The 21,350-nt window shown below is 36.9% G+C and overlaps 1 long non-coding RNA gene across 1 annotated transcript; it reads left to right on the forward strand.

Moving 5' to 3' along the window:
* The first annotated feature begins 1,029 nt into the window (after positions 1-1,029).
* Positions 1,030-20,300, forward strand: LOC132557198 (uncharacterized). Its single transcript, XR_009554493.1, has 4 exons — positions 1,030-1,127; positions 4,665-4,731; positions 17,204-17,248; positions 18,539-20,300. It is a non-coding gene; the product is annotated as an uncharacterized LOC132557198 (long non-coding RNA).
* The last annotated feature ends 1,050 nt before the right edge of the window (positions 20,301-21,350 follow it).

Below are 21,350 nucleotides of genomic sequence, written 5' to 3' on the forward strand. Positions count from 1 at the left end.
GACATTAACTTTAGAAATAGCATGAAGATTGGCGGACGAATATAGAATACCTGGACCTCTCTGGTTAGAAGGTTTGAGAAGGTGTCTATAGCATTGAGTAATAGAAAACATTCTGAGATATTGAATCAAAGTGTTTTACCTAACGTCAATAACTGTTAATCTGAAATTAAAATAGATAATTGATAAAGTTTGTTTTGACTTCGTATAACAGCATGCAGAATATCTTTTATACCTAATATTACTTTTTAGAATAATTGTTTCCGAAGAATAATGTGTGTTTGTTGTTATCTTAGATAAGAATCTATCGATCTTCTACATATTTCCTCTTTCATTCAATGTAGTAGAATAACATAAGGCAAATAAAAATAACATTAGTGAAAAATGTCCGTTTAAATTACCGAGCTGAAATCTACATCAAAACAAATGAAAAAAAAAGAGGAAACTGAGAAATGCTGTTTAAAAGTCCTATATTTAATAATGTTCTGATATTTAAACAAATTTTTAAGTCTTTATCCTTTGTTCAGATTTTTTATGATAAACAGAGGGATTGTTGTACTTGATTTCAGAAACATTTATGTTTGTCTCTGTTTATTTCTTTTTTCAACTGTTTGTTGTACTTTCGCCCCAAAATCGATGTGTTCCAAAATTAAGAAAAACCTCAAATACTTATTGTCATTGACTAAAAGTAAGGTCATTCTATTAATACGTCCATGTAAAATCAACGAAAATGTACCGATACTTTTATTTATTTATGTATTTTTTTTTTCAAATCTTGTTTTATGCTGTCACAAGAATATGAATAAAGGGAAATAACTCCCGTACAAGTTTACGTTAATAATTTGGCAAATATTGTTCTTATGGTAATTTTATAAAGCATGTAGCCTATATATTATTGTATAAAACATTTCATTCGTCCCCTTTCTTTTTTTCAAACAAAACCAAATAAGTATTAAATTATAAATCTTAATAACTTTTGGGAAATAGACTATAGTTGGTATGTGCTAAGTATTACGCATTCAGAACGAGGCTTTCGCCATATTGTTATTTCCAACCGAGGAACACAATCGGCGTAGTCCTCTCTCGTCACTACTGTCAACCACACCTTAGGATATCCTGGCATTTTGTAGGTAAGAAATGATATGATGATTGTTTTCCGAATAGGTGATATATTATTTTCACAAGGCACATACATTATACTTTGAATTTAAAGGAAAAGAACAGTGATGTCATTTCTACAGGTGCCCATATTCTCGGAAACCAAAGATTGAGTAAATTGCCGAGAAAATCTGTGCCATACGTAGTTATAACATCGTAATGAAATCACTGCTTGGCCTATTCAGGTTGATTTTAATTTTGAATAAAGTCGAGTGTGTGATTTTCAGATGTTCGCGGTTTAAGAATTATTGGAAGGGTGCGGCCAAATCATTATCTTTGATGAAATGTTGACATTTTCTCCACCACACACCGACATTAGATTTCAGCGCTAAACTCATGATCAATAGTCAACTGTGTGTGGGTCACATTTAGTCCTTGTTATAGCAGACTGTTCACTGGTTAGGGGAAATTTCTTAAATAATACAAACGTTGTTACTATACCTGATCAGAGACCGCATATGTCATCACGGTAGACACGGGCTAAACTAGCAGAAAATAGGTAGACTAAACAACACTTTTTTTCTACCTGGAATTTACAGCAACGTGTACATGTATAAATTTCCTTCCTTGCATTAAATGAACGATGACCATGCGAGATTGCAGTGTGATTCCTGAGATCTCGGTATCTGTATGACACACCACTGTGAAATTATGTCTCTTTTGTCATCAGTTTAACATTTCAAAAGCAGAAAACGTAACTTTCGCTTTTCATTAACTTTTTCAAAGTTTTGTGCAAAAAGTTTGTAGTATGAAATAGACACTGTCTAACGGTGAATATGATATAAAAAGCCCTTATATACTTATCATTTGTCATATTTACAAGATTCAGAGAAAACTTTCACTCGATAATAACACAAAGATATACACAAGCAGAGTGGTATCTGTTCTTTGTGGGGATATCGAAACAAATAAAAATTGATAAAATGTGGGTCTTACTGAAAATGTAAACTGATGTTACACAAAGTTTGAAAGGCTTCAAATGCTTGCAAAACCCGTGTGACCAATCTGCATTTTCAAGTATACCAGTGTAGCAGGTGCATTTACAGGTAAGAGCATTGTCGCAAGAGCTATGCTTTCAGTAATGTCATATCACAGGTAGAATGCAAGTGCATAATAATTTGTTGGTCAGTTTTGTATTCTAAAATAGGATGTGTGCTTATAGTGAGTAGTGAGGACTCGCCTCGCACAGAAATGTCGGAAGGATTTTCAGACAGTTTCAACAACAATCATAAATGGAGAATCTTTTCAAAGAGTGAATTTCAACAGCTTTCTTACTAATGCATAACACACAATATTGTCTTGAGTATATCTTAAGCAAGTTAATTTTCACTATATTAATATAATTGGATTGTTTTTCTCTTCATTGTTTTAATGAAAGTTGCGTATGTTGCGGCTTTGGTAAACGTATATAACTTGGAACTGCCTGTTTCTTTTTTTTCAGTCAGTTCATCAGTATAAGGATGTTTAAATTTCATTAACATTCAAATAATCATATTTTATCTTCATGATCATTATTTTGACTTTGTTTAATTCATGCCAAATCAGAACACTTCCTTACCTTCCATGTTAGAGACCTTGTATTAATTTCCTATTTATATGTAAAGTGACAAAAACTCCCTAACCTTAAACCAGAAATCAAGAACAAAATATGCTCTTATGTTGATTGGTTAAAATTTCCCCATGCGGAATCTCAACTTAGCAGATCTTGATAGCTTTTTGCAATTTTTACTTCCATCTAAATGTTCAGCTGGTTGAAATGAATTCCAAATATGGCAACTTGGTATTGTGTGAGTCAGCCACATTGTTTACCAATACCAGTAGTCAGAAGGATCAATTATATTATATGAAATGTTGTGAAGAAAAAGGAAATCTCATGTAATATTCAGTCTCAAGAAATAGCACAGCAAGGTTATCATGAGCCAACTTGATCCTGTCCTCAGTGTTGGATACTTGGTTGCTAGCCCCCCTCCTCTAGATACCCAATTCGTCATGAGAAAAGTTGTATGAATTTGTAGGGATTAGTTAGTGACAACAGGCAACAGTAATATTGAAGATTGGTTGGAAGAATACAGCTTTCAGGGTTTTAATGAAATTCACTATCTTAATTACAAGCATATCTGTCACTTTTGTAGGGTTCTCTTCAGGGTAGTCCAGAACTCATTGTCAGAAATTTTGAGTAGTACTTTCCTTGGGTTTTCAGAATTTTTGTTTGTCACACAGGAAAAGCATGCGCCCAGGACTCAAATATTCAAGTACAAAAATGACTGGTATATAAGCTTTTATGATGCAATGAATTTATGACTGCTATTTGTTGTATGTCTGCCTTTGGTGTGATTGTGATGTCAAACCACTTTTCAGAATAGCAGTGTTACTGGGAAAACAAATTTTACTATTAGTCATTCTACACTGATGAAGCACTGTTACAGAGAAAACAATAATTTGTAATGTTAGTAGTTTCTCTACTGATGAAGCAGTGTTAATTCAATTAACTTTCAGTATACAGTAGCAGGTTAAGGAGATGGATTTTGAACTTGTCAGTTCATTTGTGTCAAGTTGTAGATTCCAAAGCCAAATTGTATATATATTGCCTGTAAATTAGCTGTGATAACTTTTTAATGTTAGTATAAGTGGCCAGGCCGTTGTTACAAGCATGTGTATATATCAGAGTATAGGTGTTAAAGCTAGTGGTTCATGGAGACAGGACACAAACATATTTAAGTTTTAGACTTTCATTTCAGTCATGGTAATTGTCAACTTTTTAAAATCTACTTTTTATCACTTAGCTATATAACAATACTTATCAGAATTTAAAATTATATACCTACAAATTATCTTAATTTGCATCATTGTATATATCATTGATTGAAATGATATTAGTAATTAAAAAGTGACCAATCTACATATGAATCCTGAGTCCTGTACTTGTAGAAATTTTATCGGACTTGAAATACATCAATTTTACATCGCATAACCCATTGTTTTTTGGCAACAAAGTTGAAAAGAACTCACGAAAGTAAATTGTAGATTATGAATGAATTAAATGTGTAATGTAACTTGGTTTTAAAAGTTTGTTCACTTTCAAGAGATGTTTTCATGGAAATGATAAACACTTAACATCCACTCATAAGCACTGTAAACTACACCATTACAGCTCGTTTGTAGACAGGATGATCTTGTATATATACACTTAAAGGTTAGCCAGTGTGACAACTCTGAATTTTAAATCCTTCAACAAGAATATTGACAAAATTTGATCAGGAGAGATAGTCAATAAAAAAAACCAATCCTGTTGCACTGTCAGAAGTTATGCTGTGTACAGTTGTCTATTTATGTACAGAAAATAAGTTCCAAGTAACAATCTGAAGAAACCAATAATTGTGTAAATAATAATTGTTCCAAGATACACTACCCTGGTAAATGTATATCAACTGTGACAACTATAAGGTTTTTGAAGAAAGGTTTTCTTTCTATTTTTCAATGATTTATATTCCATTTTGTTCCTTTGACAGAATTAAGCCTTGCTGAAGTTAGTGCAGTCAGCACACAGTAAAAGGAGGACCAGACTCTTGATTCCAGGTAAGTGACAAACATGCAAGGAAACTTGTAACTGAGATGTATTATTGGAGCATTATTGTGATCTCTTGCTCCAATATCAAACAAAGGACAGTGTTAACATGGCCTTCACTACCTTCAGTAGGTAATAGGTAAACGCCATGATTTCTCATCACAAAGATAATGAGGCAGTGTTGTAATCTTTCAGTTTAACGTAGGATGGTAAAAGGTACATGTCATAGCCCTTCACTCAGGGTGGATTATAGGGCAACGTCATAGCCCTTCACTCAGGGTGGATTATAGGGCACCATCATAGCCCTTCACTTTGGGTGGATTATAGGGCAACGTCATAGCCCTTCACTCAGGGTGGTTTATAGGGCAACGTCATAGCCCTTCACTCAGGGTGGATTATAGGTCAATGTCATAGCCCTTCACTCAGGGTGGATTATAGGGCAACGTCATAGCCCTTCACTCAGGGTGGATTATAGGGCAGTGTCATAGCCCTTCACTCAGGGTGGATTATAGGGCAACGTCATAGCCCTTCACTCAGGGTGGATTATAGGGCAACGTCATAGCCCTTCACTCAGGGTGGATTATAGGGCAACGTCATAGCCCTTCACTCAGGGTGGATTATAGGGCAGTGTCATAGCTCTTCACTCAGGGTGGATTATAGGGCAATGTCATAGCCCTTCACTCAGGGTGGATTATAGGGCAGTGTCATAGCCCTTCACTCAGGGTGGATTATAGGGCAACGTCATAGCCCTTCACTCAGGGTGGATTATAGGGCAACGTCATAGCCCTTCACTCAGGGTGGATTATAGGGCAACGTCATAGCCCTTCACTCAGGGTGGATTATAGGGCAGTGTCATAGCTCTTCACTCAGAGTTGATTATAGGGCAACGTCATAGCCCTTCACTCAGGGTGGATTATAGGGCAACATCATAGCCCTTCACTCAGGGTGGATTATAGGGCAGTGTCATAGCCCTTCACTCAGGGTGGATTATAGGTCAATGTCATAGCCCTTCACTCAGGGTGGATTATAGGTCAATGTCATAGCCCTTCACTCAGGGTGGATTATAGGGCAGTGTCATAGCCCTTCACTCAGGGTGGATTATAGCTCTTCACTCAGGGTGGATTATAGGGCAGTGTCATAGCCCTTCACTCAGGGTGGATTATAGGTCAATGTCATAGCCCTTCACTCAGGGTGGATTATAGGGCAGTGTCATAGCCCTTCACTCAGGGTGGATTATAGGGCAACGTCATAGCTCTTCACTCAGGGTGGATTATAGGGCAACATCATAGCCCTTCACTCAGGGTGGATTATAGGGCAACGTCATAGCCCTTCACTCAGGGTGGATTATAGGGCAACGTCATAGCCCTTCACTCAGGGTGGATTATAGGGCACCATCATAGCCCTTCACTCAGGGTGGATTATAGGGCAACGTCATAGCCCTTCACTCAGGGTGGATTATAGGGCAACGTCATAGCCCTTCACTCAGGGTGGATTATAGGTCAATGTCATAGCCCTTCACTCAGGGTGGATTATAGGTCAACGTCATAGCCTTCACTCAGGGTGGATTATAGGTCAATGTCATAGCCCTTCACTCAGGGTGGATTATAGGGCAACGTCATAGCCCTTCACTCAGGGTGGATTATAGGGCAGAGTCATAGCCCTTCACTCAGGGTGGAGTATAGTCATAGCTCTTCACTCAGGGTGGATTATAGGGCAACTCACAGCGATTGTCTCTGCGTGGTTTGTTGGTCATATCCATAGCCCTTCACTCAGGGTGGATTATAGGGCAGTGTCATAGCCCTTCACTCAGGGTGGATTATAGGTCAATGTCATAGCCCTTCACTCAGGGTGGATTATAGGGCAACATCATAGCCCTTCACTCAGGGTGGATTATAGGGCAATGTCATAGCCCTTCACTCAGGGTGGATTATAGGGCAGTGTCATAGCCCTTCACTCAGGGTGGATTATAGGGCAGTGTCATAGCCCTTCACTCAGGGTGGATTATAGGGCAACGTCATAGCCCTTCACTCAGGGTGGATTATAGGGCAATGTCATAGCCCTTCACTCAGGGTGGATTATAGGGCAGTGTCATAGCCCTTCACTCAGGGTGGATTATAGGGCAGTGTCATAGCCCTTCACTCAGGGTGGATTATAGGGCAACATCATAGCCCTTCACTCAGGGTGGATTATAGGTCAATGTCATAGCCCTTCACTCAGGGTGGATTATAGGGCAACATCATAGCCCTTCACTCAGGGTGGATTATAGGGCAACATCATAGCCCTTCACTCAGGGTGGATTATAGGGCAACGTCATAGCCCTTCACTCAGGGTGGATTATAGGGCAATGTCATAGCCCTTCACTCAGGGTGGATTATAGGGCAATGTCATAGCCCTTCACTCAGGGTGGATTATAGGGCAACATCATAGCCCTTCACTCTGGGTGGATTATAGGGCAACATCATAGCCCTTCACTCAGGGTGGATTATAGGGCAATGTCATAGCCCTTCACTCAGAGTGGATTATAGGGCAACGTCATAGCCCTTCACTCAGGGTGGATTATAGGGCACAGTCATAGCCCTTCACTCAGGGTGGATTATAGGGCCCATCTCTCAATGGTCATAGCCCATCACTCAGGGTGGATTATAGGTCAGGGTGGATTACGTCATAGCCCTTCACTCAGGGTGGATTATAGGTCAATGTCATAGCCCTTCACTCAGGGTGGATTATAGGGCAACGTCATAGCCCTTCACTCAGGGTGGATTATAGGTCAATGTCATAGCCCTTCACTCAGAGTGGATTATAGGGCAATGTCATAGCCCTTCACTCAGGGTGGATTATAGGGCAACATCATAGCCCTTCACTCTGGGTGGATTATAGGGCACCATCATAGCCCATCTCTCAGGATGGATTATAGGGCACCATCATAGCCCATCTCTCAGGATGGATTATGGGGCAACATCATAGCCCTTCACTCAGGGTGGATTATAGGGCAACATCATAGCTCTTCACTCAAGGTGGATTATAGGGCAACATCATAGCCCATCTCTCAGGATGGATTATGGGGCAACATCATAGCTCTTCACTCAAGGTGGATTATAGGGCAACATCATAGCTCTTCACTCAGGATGGATTATGGGGCAACATCATAGCCCTTCACTCAGGGTGGATTATAGGGCAGCATCATAGCCTTTTACTTGCAACAGTTAATGGGTTGACATAATAATCTTTCACATATGACAGACAATAGGGTGAAGCCATGATCTTTCACTTTCATTTAATAAATTGATAGAACTTTAACAACAGATTAAGGAGCAATACAGTTGCCTTTCACTTCAAAAAGATAAATAACCAATACCCAAGTGTAATTTAATATTCAAGCATTTTGAGTGATATTGTTTTGGTTTTGTACTTCAATGTGTTTGCATGACGCATGGTCATTTCACTACCGGTACAGTTGTGGGATTGCACAACTTTATACGATGCATACAGTACTAGATAGGGACAATTCTAAGTAGCTGGACGATATGAGCCTTCATTTATTTGTGCACATAGTGAATAAATGGTGTGAGTAACAAGCAGGATATGACTTTCATTGCATGCTCTTATTATAAACAAATTATATTCACTTCTAAAAAGTATGTTTCAAATGTATATGTGTCTATAGAGGTAATAGATTCCGATAGTGAAGAACCATCACTGACTTTTCATTCTCATCTATGGCAGTGTAGGGTTGTAAATATTTGATATTCTCGTGAGTCTGAAATAACTTAACTCGGGACGGTAATCTTAAATATTCAATATTCGTTTTCTTTTTTCTGTTCTAAATAGGTAGCAATGGACATATGTTCAGTCAATATTTTGGTGTTCTTTACTCTCTTCAGATAGGTGTCATAGGCCCATCACACCTGTCAACTTTGTAATGTTCTAGTAGTCATAACGTTTTCACCATCAGTTAGAGATATTTGATACAGGGCGCTAATCATGAGATGTGTTTTGAATGAAACCATCCATTACTGAGGAACTTCCTAAATCACCTGCATTATATAAGAAAACTGTTCAGGTTGTAGTTTGTTTTCTGGTATATAGGCTATTTATTTTTCAGTGAATTGTGTGCATATTAATTAGATCACCTAGATCATCAAAATATGAAATGCTGTATTGTGTCAATGAGTGACATACGTCCTGAGGACTAGATGCAGGCGATGTATGCATGTATTTTGGGTGTGTGATTCCATAACTGTATGCTCCTTTATTCTGTTGTTATTTTGTATTGTTTTGCTATAGTATTAGTGGTATATATGCATTCTTCCTTTCTCTGTTGTGTTTATGTTGTAGTATAAGTTCATTCCTGCATGTCTGTTCCTTGGTATATCTATCCTGTGTATAGCTTTTTTATTTTCTTTTTTTCCCCTGTTTTGTTTACCTTCTTTAGCGGAGTGCATGGTGTTAATTGACTGGGGTGTCGTAGTGTACACACAGAGAATCTTCACGTAGCATCTTGTCACCATGGTTGTCCAAAACAAGGTTAAGAATGACCAAATCCTCAAGCTCACAAGTCAGGTGGAACAGCTGAAACACCACCTGAAAGTAGACCGAGTACGTGCCAGCCGGACACTGAATGACCTCATCTCTTTCTGTCAGCAAAATATCACAGGGGATCCCCTAGTGTTCCCTGTAAAGGAAAATCCCTTCAAGGAGAAGAAACCATGTAGTATATTGTAACGTTCATCATAATATATGTGATACTGAATTTGCATGGATCTTTGTCATTTTAATTTGAATATCAATATGTAACAACAGTGAAAATCATAATATTTGATCACATCAGCCCCAAACATCATATGAAATGGCATACATACACCTGTTAAATCAATTAAGAATTTGATAAGTAACTAATGATAACTGCTGAGGTGTAGCTATTTTGTTAAGGCAGGGTGATAAAAGATTCAATTCCAGACCAGTATTGACATGTAATCTATGCCAGGTAGCTTCATGTTTCAGATTATATGTGGAATTTAACTGAAAGATAGGACCTAAAAATCTTTTAAGTCAAAATAAGCACTATGCCAAACCACTTTTACTATTTTCCAAATTTCACTAAATATAAAGTATAATTATTCGCTCACAATGACAATATGTAGTACTGGTAACAAGTTATGTTTATTGGTGCTGCTGTTTTGTGCCTGGTTCAGGGGCTGATGGGCCAAGGCTTCCTTTTTTAATTAAGACACTTGTACAGTGATTGTTATTTTCTGTATAAAGAAAGTGCTTCCTTTCCACATTGAGATACATCTGTTACTGCAGTTCACTACATATTGCTACTAGAGCAGGGGGAAATATGTTTCAGCATAAATCTATATGAATACTTTGTGTATCTAGTAATAATGAAAACAAGACAATTTTTTTTTTCAAAATTATAGCTCACATAATATACATTCAGATAATAGTATGCATAGATCCTTTGGGAAAACATAAGGATTTTGTTAAATCTATCTTTGAATCTGGTCCAACCATACTAGTTGCATGGTTGCATGTGGCATTTACCACTTGGTCGAAATTGACTGGGAATGGAACATATCTATCTACCAGATGTTGTCGTCTGACATTTGCCTGCTTGATTTGATGTAGAAACAGCGTTCTGTCATTGTTGTGATGTATACAAAACCAGATTACATCCTATTATACAAAACTCTGACATTTCATTGTAATATAGACAATAAAAAAAGTTCTTGTAAGTAAGCCAGGACAGATCTGTCATTTTCTGTATCCATTTGCTTGAATTGGTTTTCGTTATAGTTATCTTTGACAGTATACATGTCAGTTATCTGAACCTGTATTGCAGAATTGGTTGTTCTCTCTTCCTGTGCATACTTGGATTGCCAATATTGTAATGCTTGCTATATGGTATGGTGCATGTATATATGTTACTTAGTGTTTAGTCAGATTTTCTCACTCTTAACCGACATTTTTGAAATTGGAAATACATACATGTCTACAAGAATTGACTTTTATACAACATTACCACTTAACTATAACTTGTAATTTATGTGCGATAATTTTGTAAACTAGAAACATACATTTTGCATTAAATATTAATTTATTATGCCTGCAATTCAATAGAAACCCATGCTGTTAATTGCACAAGGATTCATTGATAACCTATATTTACTTTGAAGATCATTATACACAGGACTTGTATATTTTTTTATTCTTTTGAATTTATATTTCCTTGTGATTGTACTTAAATGATCAAAGATATTTTTGAATATGACTGAGAAAAAAAACCCCAGAATAATTGCTAGTTCTTTAAACATGAGCAATCTATGTTCTGTATTTGTACATGTGCTGTACACAAACTGCTGTAATGTTTGTAGCTCATGATAATCAGTGTTAGTTTTCACACATACCTGTTAGAAATCTATTATACGGTCAAAATGATGTGGGTCTTAATGGGAAAACATCCCTGTGGTTCAAAACCCCCTCCCTTTCTTTTTTGCAGTGGGAGGTTGGGGGTGGGAAAGGGGGGGCTGAGAAGGGGAAAAAAATTAATACATACAATATAAAAATTTTAAAAAAATATAGATTTACTACAGACACTGATACAGTATATATGTTTGTACCACTGATACAGTATATATGTTTGTACCAGTGATCACCAGATTTACTACAGACACTGATACAGTATATATGTTTGTACCAGTGATCACCAGATTTACTACAGACACTGATACAGTATACCCGGTATATGTTTGTACCACTGATACAGTATACATGTTTGTACCAGTGATCACCAGATTTACTACAGACACTGATACAGTATATATGTTTGTACCAGTGATCACCAGACTTACTACAGACACTGATACAGTATATATGTTTGTACCAGTGATCACCAGATTTACTACAGACACTGATACATTATATATGTTTGTACCAGTGATCACCAGATTTACTACAGACACTGATACAGTATATATGTTTGTACCAGTGATCACCAGATTTACTACAGACACTGATACAGTATATATGTTTGTACCAGTGATCACCAGATTTACTACAGACACTGATACAGTATACATGTTTGTACCAGTGATCACCAGATTAACTACAGACACTGATACAGTATATATGTTTGTACCACTGATACAGTATATACCGTAAAAACCCATGTAATGTCCGCACTTTTTTTCACCGAAAATCAATCCAAAAAAGGGGGTGCGGACATTACAGAGATATAGAGGAAATGAGACTTTTTTCCTTCCGACAATTCATAACATATCTCCTTGAATTGTGTTCTTAAAGGCCAAGCATACCTGATATTATCGTTCTATGGTTTTTCCTATGATGTTTCCTCAACCAAACATGATTATTTATGATTATTTATTATAGTTTCCATGGTTAATTCCTTCCATTTTCTCGTTACAGGTTCATATTGTGTCGTCCTTGTAATAGGAAGCCATTTTGTTTGACTTTGTCACATGAATAAAGTTAGAGTTATTCCCCTTCCCCCATTGAAAAAGCATACCCATGAGCATATACAAAATAACACAACATTTTCATTCTACATTTTATTTACAAAATAACAATAAATAACATGTACAAGAATAAAATAAATAATCAGACGTTTTATTGATTATGGATCGTTTATCAGAAAGTCTTAATACATAGCAGGCCGTTTTAATCGCGTTTCTCGAAACTCCAGAAGTCGTCGTCGTCGTCACTGTGGAAGAACTCCTCGGCGATGAAGTTGTCTTCCTCTGTCTGGTCGTTGTAATAAATGGCGTTCTCGTCGTCTGATGGTGTGTCAGTAGGGTCAGTGGCGCCGTGGGTCATTGGCGGGTCATGTTACTGTATAGTTATCGTTAATTGGCTAATCACACGCTGTCACTCACTCACACTCGAGGTGAGGAGACGACCCAAGCTGTTTATAACACTGCTGGGCTAACCCTTATCAAAACACCACTTATCGACATGAGGACTTGTCATACTGGTAATATACCATTATGGAGAATAACTGTTGTTATAAACAATTAAGTGAATTCTTGAATGGTACCTGTATGTTATACACAATGCGACATGCTCTCGGCCATTACGACATTAGCGTACGTGAAATTAAATCGGTAGCTTCAATTTGCATTTTTTACCCGCGGACATTACATGGAAGGTGGGTTTTTTCCCCAGATTTTTGTGTCAAAAAAGGGGTGCGGACATTACACAGATGCGGACATTACGTGGGTTTTTACGGTATGTTTGTACCAGTGATCACCAGATTTACTACAGACACTGATACAGTATATATGTTTGTACCAGTGATCACCAGACTTACTACAGACACTGATACAGTATATATGTTTGTACCAGTGATCACCAGATTTACTACAGACACTGATACAGTATATATGTTTGTACCAGTGATCACCAGATTTACTACAGACACTGATACAGTATATATGTTTGTACCACTGATACAGTATATATGTTTGTACCAGTGATCACCAGATTTACTACAGACACTGATACAGTATATATGTTTGTACCACTGATACAGTATATATGTTTGTACAAGTGCTGAGTTTTTAGTGACAGTGTTGTTGTATACAGCTTATTGTGCAATGAAATGGCATGGGTAATGTACATGTGATAAACACTGTAAAACAGATGTCTGTATTATTGTATTAAAAACAAGGCTACGGACATTTTTGTATTATTGTAAATAATGTATAAAGCTAAATAAAAGTATTCTTGTCACATTATTACATCCGGGTTTTGGATACTTTTTGTATTAAATTATGGAAGAAGTGAAATTGATTTTTGTTATTGTTTATTTCTTAAATAAATCACACTGACATTTAGACTTTAACCCTTCAGCTGGCAACAGTTAATACACTCACAGTAAGGCGTAGAACTACAAGCACCTGAAGGGATATTGTATTAACACAGTTCTATAACTGGTGACAGCGCGACAACTGATGGGGGAGGGAGGGAGGAAACAACTACTGCCTTGTGACATCATAGCAGCATTAATTGTTGACCTTTAGAGTGGCAGTTAGCATGTGCCATACAATTTCATGGCTAACAAATTAAACATGACTAATTGGTTCCATTATGAGAGAAAACTTTGACTTGCAGAATTAAATCACCTGTGGTTTAGGTAACATAAACTAGCTTGTATAGTAGAATAAATATTGGTGAACAAATTTAAAGTGTGACTTAAAGAATAGGAATTGATTAACAACTGTGGCCAATAGGATAAGTTGTGCATGACAAATGTTAAGGGTACATAAAGTATAATTTGTAGTTAATGGGCGTGACATATATGTAAATAATAATTTGTGATTAAGAGGCATGACATGATAATGGCCGGTGAGGTGGTGCAACATATAGAATAATCTGTGGTGAGGTGTGATAAATACTGTATGATAATTTGTGGTTAAGAAGTGTGACAGAATCATTTGTTGAAGAATCCTTGTGGGGAAAGTGAACCAAGCATCCAAAGGGAAAATTGTACAAGTTCTTCAAAAATTCTACTTCTGCTGTAGGAACAAATGGATATTGCCCATATTTGGTCTGAAGCATACTTGAGTAACAGAATCAATCTTGTATAAACATAAAGTCTTGAACTCTGGGGCAGGTCCGAGTTAGGAAATTTTCTTAAGTTCTGATCCTCCTGAAGGCATGGTTGGATATTGCCCAAATTTGGTTTAGCGGAAAGAAGTTGGTATGTATGGTGGGCCTTGGCCCTCTTGGGTGGGAGGGGCAGGGCCAAATAGAGGAAATTGAACAAATTCTTTAAAATTTTACTCCAGTAGAAAATGATTGCATTTTGTCCAAATTTGGTTTGAAGTGTTCCTGGATGAAAAGGAGTCGGTTCTGTATAAACAGGCAGGGCTCACCCGGAACCAAAATTATCAGTAGCCAAAAAAATAGCCTAATGTGATTTTTAGTAGCCAATTTCTTCAGAGAGTAACCTTGGCATATTGGCACGTAACGTTTGATTGAAGCCAATTTGAGAAATTGAATCAACTAAATCTAATTAATCTTACATTATGGAAAACTAAACACACAAAAATTTTAATTTTAAACCAATGAATGATACTTTACAGTACATAACCAATATCAATAACAAAACAATTTTACTCATTAAATAAGTTACACTTTTCTGTATTGACACTTGTTGGAAATACACTAGGTGTCCTTGATGTCATTTCTATATTGCATTGTTCTTGTACAGAAATCACTAGAGTTACATTTTTCTCTATTGATACTTGTTTGAAATACACTAGCTGGCTTATCCTTGCCGCTGTTTGAAGTTTTATTTTAACAAATGAAGCCATTAACATAACATAAAGTTATTATTTCAGCAACAACAATTTTATGAACTTGCCTTGATCTGTCAAAACGATGTTGTTACAGACACGCGTGGTAGCCCGTCAAGTTTACATTGCGTAGTCTGCAGGTAGTAGATAGGCCTACTGACTACGTAACGAAACAACACGCGTGCTTTGGGATAATTAGTAAGGCTGTGATTTCTAAAACCGTCATTATCAACAAAAGTCAAAAGCCGATCGTTTTTATCTGTTGTGACACCAGAAACAGTCATCCTATCGTAGACTTCTTCGCCATGCTTGTGTCATTCTGAATCATTAAAGCGCTTTTTCAGGTTGGCTGAATACACATATTAAAGCGTTTAAATGACAGTTCTGTATAAATAGCCTGTCAGGGGTACTGTCTTCCTGGGGTGGAAGGGATGGGACCCAATTTTGGAAAAGTAAGTTCTAAAAAGTTGTCCTTCTGTACAAGGCCCATGGTCCCTGATTGGTCTTATGCAATTTTTATGTTTAGTGAAACTGACTTGTGTTTGACCACAAGGCTTGGACCCGATTAAAATTATTTCAGAAATGGTTTGGACCAGGTGAGAGATACCAGCCCCTTTGGCCTTTTGTTTTAAATAGAGTACCTTTGGCAAATGCAATGATGAATTGCGATTTTAAGTCTGACAAAAAAGAGGTTAAGACATTCAAGTCAGTATTTTAGAATAAATTATGGTATATTAGGGGTGAAATATGACCAGTGTTTATTTGTGGTTGGCAATTGTGACCTATATAATTAGTTGTCATGACAAATGTGACATGTGATTAGTTGTAGTTAACAGGTTTGACCTACAATTAGTTGTGATTGACATGTTGCGAGCTGTTAATAGATGAGGGTGACAGATGTCACTTTTAATTAGTTATTGTGGACAAGCAGGACCTGTAATTAGTTTAGTTGGACAAGTGTGACCAATCGTTAGCTATGGTTGACAGGTGTGACCTGCAATTAGTTTTGGTTATCAAGTGTGACCGTCATGATAAATTTTACACAAGTGTGACATATAGAGGAGGTTGTGATAGTGTGATCTACAGATAATTAGCTTCCTAGTAATAGTAGCCTCTTTTACATTTGTAGTATATACATTGTGTATGTATTTTTTATCCCTCCTCCTACAGAAATTCTATTTGTTACACTTCTCAAACTACTGCAGTTTACTGCATTTTAAGACAATCAGAGCTCTTAACATGCTTCAATATCTGCATATGTACAACCAATTAAGCAACCGATAGCCTTGAGTACATTCACAAGGTTTATTGGTAAACGTCTCGTCAGAAAATCGACTCACTAATCGGTGTCCCATCTGTTCGACCACTCCTTAGTCAAGCAGGCTGATCTAAAACTAGTCCAGCAGCTCTACCAGTATTTGTCTCATTGTCATTGGTAATAAACTGACAGGGACTTAAAAGCGCCACCAGGATCAACATTTTCTGTGTGTTCAAGATATCAAGTAGCCGGGGAGAGAGATTAGAGCAAGACCCAATCGGCTGAACGATACTAAGAAGGGCTCGCTCTCAAGCTCATCTTTTATTGATTTGAAATACTACTCTCCTTTATTTGATCTTGTTTCATTAAAGATTTTCTCGCATTCATAAAATCCCCGATAAAGTTTTATGGGAAGTCTTCATGCATATAGGTACATATATGAAACAGACTATAAATCGGATTGGGTGTCGACTTCCTTGTGCTGTGTCGTCTGCTGTTTTACGTGTTGTATTCTATCTCCAAGTGTAATTATTATATCGAGTAGAAGTTCAGTCAGACGGTGATGAATTTTAAATTTGGTCGAATAATTTAGAGGTAGAAAAAACGGAAGATATTAGCGACCACCGTGGCATTGTGCCAATCGGCTAATTCCGATATACATTTCAATGTGAGCACATTTGTTGTCGCCTCGAAATCGGCTAAGATGTAACGAATGGCATACACACCTAATTTGTTCGAAGAAAGATTCAAGGAAGTGTGATTGACATCGACTAAGTATATGTGAGAACGAATTTGTTGTGTACAGAAATATATATATATCCGAAGTTTGGCACATGACTTCCACCAAGTAGGCCTAAGTCTTGATCACCATGCCTGTTTTGAAAAAAACCTAAAACGTTCCATTTTCAGATTCATTTTGTCGGGGTAAGATCAGCAACATCATTTAAACCACAGGTAAGTAGAATTATATATATTATTCGTTCTTCATATCCTCTTTAGCTATTGTCATTGTTGCCGTCTTTTAAATCATATTTTCTAGAACTAGGCATGCCTTTATATATATGTTTGTCACAGCCAATTCATGCTCTTTGTCTAGAATTGTGTGCTAAGTTTCACCTTCTTCGAGTCTGTAGAGTATATGACATTAGGATAGATGTCAACGGGAAAAGTATTGGGTGTTACAATGTTGGTAGTCCTTGTACTTCTTGTTTAAATCAAGATAGAAGAGCAGGTAACAAGAGATTTAACGTATCGCAGGAGATGCTTTTTTGACCACCATTAAAACTCGGGATTTACCCACACTCGCCGTACTTACTGAACCACAGGATGATTTCAGATGTGAATTTACGAGGCACCTGATTCTACAGTGCCTTTATCCTGTATGTTTACCCTCTATAGTTATGGCAAACGTTGCGTATGGTACCAGAAACCCTTGCATCCCAATGTAAAATTAAAAGGTTATGACCCGTGCTTTTGTTGCAGTAGTTATTTTGCTTTAATTCAATTTCTCAGTGCTGTTTGAGAGAACTTCATATTAATTGTGAATATCACACAGGTAAAATCACGAGGTTAATCTCGAAATCTGTTTTGAAGAAAGATCCGGGACGTTCCAGAGATTATTACGTTTGTGTGCATGTGACAAATTGTCAAGATTGAGATGATGTAAGCCTTGGAAGGTGTAATTTGCTTACAAACTATTGCCTAATTTTTCAAAATCAAAACCCCGAGGCCGACGTGTAAACCTTCGCATGTTTCTACTCTCCAATTCATCGGGATAATATATAAAGCTTGGGGACTAGGTTATTTGCTAACGTTTGACAGTGCTAATGTATCCTGCAGCATCGTGTTATTTGCATTCTAAAATTGCGTATTTTGTGTCGATTTGATACAGCATGGCAACATGTATCAATTTCTGACTGGCACTTTTTTTACATTTAACTTCATTTTCTTTCCATTTTTGAAATTAACTCTTTAACACGTCTTAGTTAAAAATACACGGACAAGATTAATTAATTACAAGGAAGACGAATTAAATACGAACATCAGTGAACAGGCATTCGTGAAAAAAAATAGAATAACTGACTTCTTCTCGTTTCAAAATTGGCACAAACTACTCCATAACCAATTAACATTTGAGAAACAATCAATTTGTGTCGTGTTTATGTTACCGTTGTTTGGTATTTTTTGTACTTTGTTGCTTGCTTTTTGTTTATGTTTTTGTTTCTTTTTGCTCGTCTATTGTAGCAAAGTTCATTGCTTATTGGATGTAGGTGTCTTAGTGAAACCTTTTCGTGCCATCACCATTTATGTGACACGTCACACCATCTGTGCATCACATTATCACCGTCTGTGTACTACGTCATCACTGTCATCATGCCAGTTCTTAGCCGAAGTGACCAAATAGAGAAAGTAACAAGTCACGTGAATCAGATGAAGCGCCACCTGCAATGTCAGCGCACGCCAATGAGTGTCTCCATTCAAGAAATGATTACTTTTTGTGAACAAAACATCGCAAATGATCCGCTTGTTTATCCTGTGAAGGATAATCTTTTCAAGGACGACTCATGTAAAATGTGCACAATAATATGAGCAAAATGTCACATTCCAAAAGGTCACTTAAATTGTTGTTAAGTGCTAATTGTCATGCAAATTGCACGAGTTTACTTGTTTGACGGGTTTTTGATAACTGTTTTCACCACAGGTGCTTGAATCTATATCTCCTAGAGACTGCGGTTTTAAGTAGGGATACTCTGGCTGTAGTATTCGTGCACAAGGTTAAGATTTTGTTTTAAGTAGTGAAATCGGGGATTGATTCAGTATATGTGGTTAATACAGTTTTATTCACTTGGCATGAACGATATTGAGACTTAAATGTCATTTTTAGGAATATCTTTGGGTTTAAAATGGAATCTCGCTAATCCAACCGGTATTTTTTATATATTCATTTATATATTTAATTGTTCCATTAAAAGTGGTAATTCGATATTCCGGAGTCAGAGGAATCTGCACTAAATTGTCCGGATTAGCTACATTCCACGTTATGTGTTAGTAGTAGTTTAGATGCATAATCACACAGTCTGATGTTTACTTTAGGACGCATGTACCTATTTTTTTCTGTTTTTGTGTCGGCTAGTCTTGGGAGGGTCGATTAATTTAAGTCATGGGATCGGGTTGTTTATCCGTCAATATCCAGTCACAGAAAATACTTTCCTCTTTCTTCATGATTCAAAAAGCAAATAAAATCGGTTTCAAGTTGAAAAAAACCCCAAGCAACAATGTTATTATATCCGTTCTCACACCGTAGTGTATGTAGATACTGAAATATGTTATATCACTACCACTACTTTGTCAGATCGGTTACATTGTGATTTTATGATTCATGTACATTGCTTTGTATAACAGAAAATTACGGACAAAACGACGGCGTATAAAGCTCATTCATTTAATTTTATATTTATTTTGAAATTAAATAGTACGGAAAAATCAGCAATATCTCACGTTCTTTCCATAAATTCTTTATGATCAACAAATTGATATTGGGACGGACTGATTTGACGGAGGTAGACTATGGGGCGGAGCAGGAATTGAATCTTGAAACAACAGCATAATGTTAATCTAAAGAGTATAGGATAAAGCATGCATCATATATTATTTGCGCAAGGAGGAATATCCTAAAAATCAACTGAAGTAGAGAAAAGAAAGATTTTTCATTTATAATAAACTTTTACGGTTTAGTTTTGTTTCATACAAGATACATCTGCGTGCAATATGTCTGTATCATATTGGATATTCCTGCTTGTAACTTGACGAAGTTTGCATGTTGTAACGTATATACGTTTATTGTCAATGTCAGTTTGCATGTAGTTATTGTCAAATTGTAAGATACATGATTAATTGTTATTGTAAGTCAGTATATTCATCCAATCTATACACATCATTATCATACTATAAAACTGTCAGTAACAAAGAAAACATGTTTACATCTTAATAAAACCATACCATCTTATCACGGATGTTATTTCTTTTTCGGCTAATCATTAAGACGTAATGATATATTTTTCAAGCCTGTACGTCTGTCTCTACAGGTGATATTCTAGTGTGTACGTCCGTCTCTACAAGTGATATTCTAGTGTGTACCTCTGTCTCTACAGGTGATATTCTAGTGTGTACGTCCGTCTCTACAAGTGATATTCTAGTGTGTACGTCTGTCTCTACAGGTGACATTCTAGTGTGTACGTAAGTCTCTACAGGTGATATTCTAGTGTGTACGTCTGTCTATACAAGTGATATTCTAGTGTGTACGTCAGTCTCTACAGGTGATATTCTAGTGTGTACGTCTGTCTCTACAGGTGATATTCTAGTGTGTACGTCTGTCTCTACAGGTGATATTCTAGTGTGTACGTCTGTCTCTACAGGTGATATTCTAGTGTGTACGTCTGTCTCTACAGGTGATGTTCTAGTGTGTACGTCTGTCTCTACAAGTGATGTTCTAGTGTGTACGTCAGTCTCTACAGGTGATATTCTAGTGTGTACGTCAGTCTCTACAAGTGATATTCTAGTGTGTACGTCTGTCTCTAAAAGTGATATTCTAGTGTGTACGTCTGTCTATACAAGTGATATTCTAGTGTGTACGTCCGTCTCTACAGGTGATATTCTAGTGTGTACGTTAGTCTATACAAGTGATGTTCTAGTGTGTACGTCTGTCTCTTCAAGTGATGTTCTAGTGTGTACGTCAGTCTCTACAAGTGATATTCTAGTGTGTACGTCAGTCTCTACAGGTGATGTTCTAGTGTGTACGTCAGTCTCTACAAGTGATATTCTAGTGTGTACGTCAGTCTCTACAGGTGATATTCTAGTGTTTGTTATTTATTTTTGAATGAAGATATTCTATCCAAATTTGGTCTGAAGCATCCTTGGGTAAAAGAGGGAATAATTTTGCATTAATTGTGGCTTTTCGTGCAAGATATCGGCAGTTTAAATACAACTCGTAGCGCAAAGTATTAGGACTAAGGTTATTTATACAGAGTTACTGTTAATTGTATTAGGACTAAGGTTA

This window comes from Ylistrum balloti, unplaced genomic scaffold (genome assembly GCF_031769215.1).
Source record: "Ylistrum balloti isolate Yb309-2 unplaced genomic scaffold, AGI_CSIRO_Ybal_v1 Utg369652, whole genome shotgun sequence".
NCBI lineage: Eukaryota > Metazoa > Mollusca > Bivalvia > Pectinida > Pectinidae > Ylistrum > Ylistrum balloti.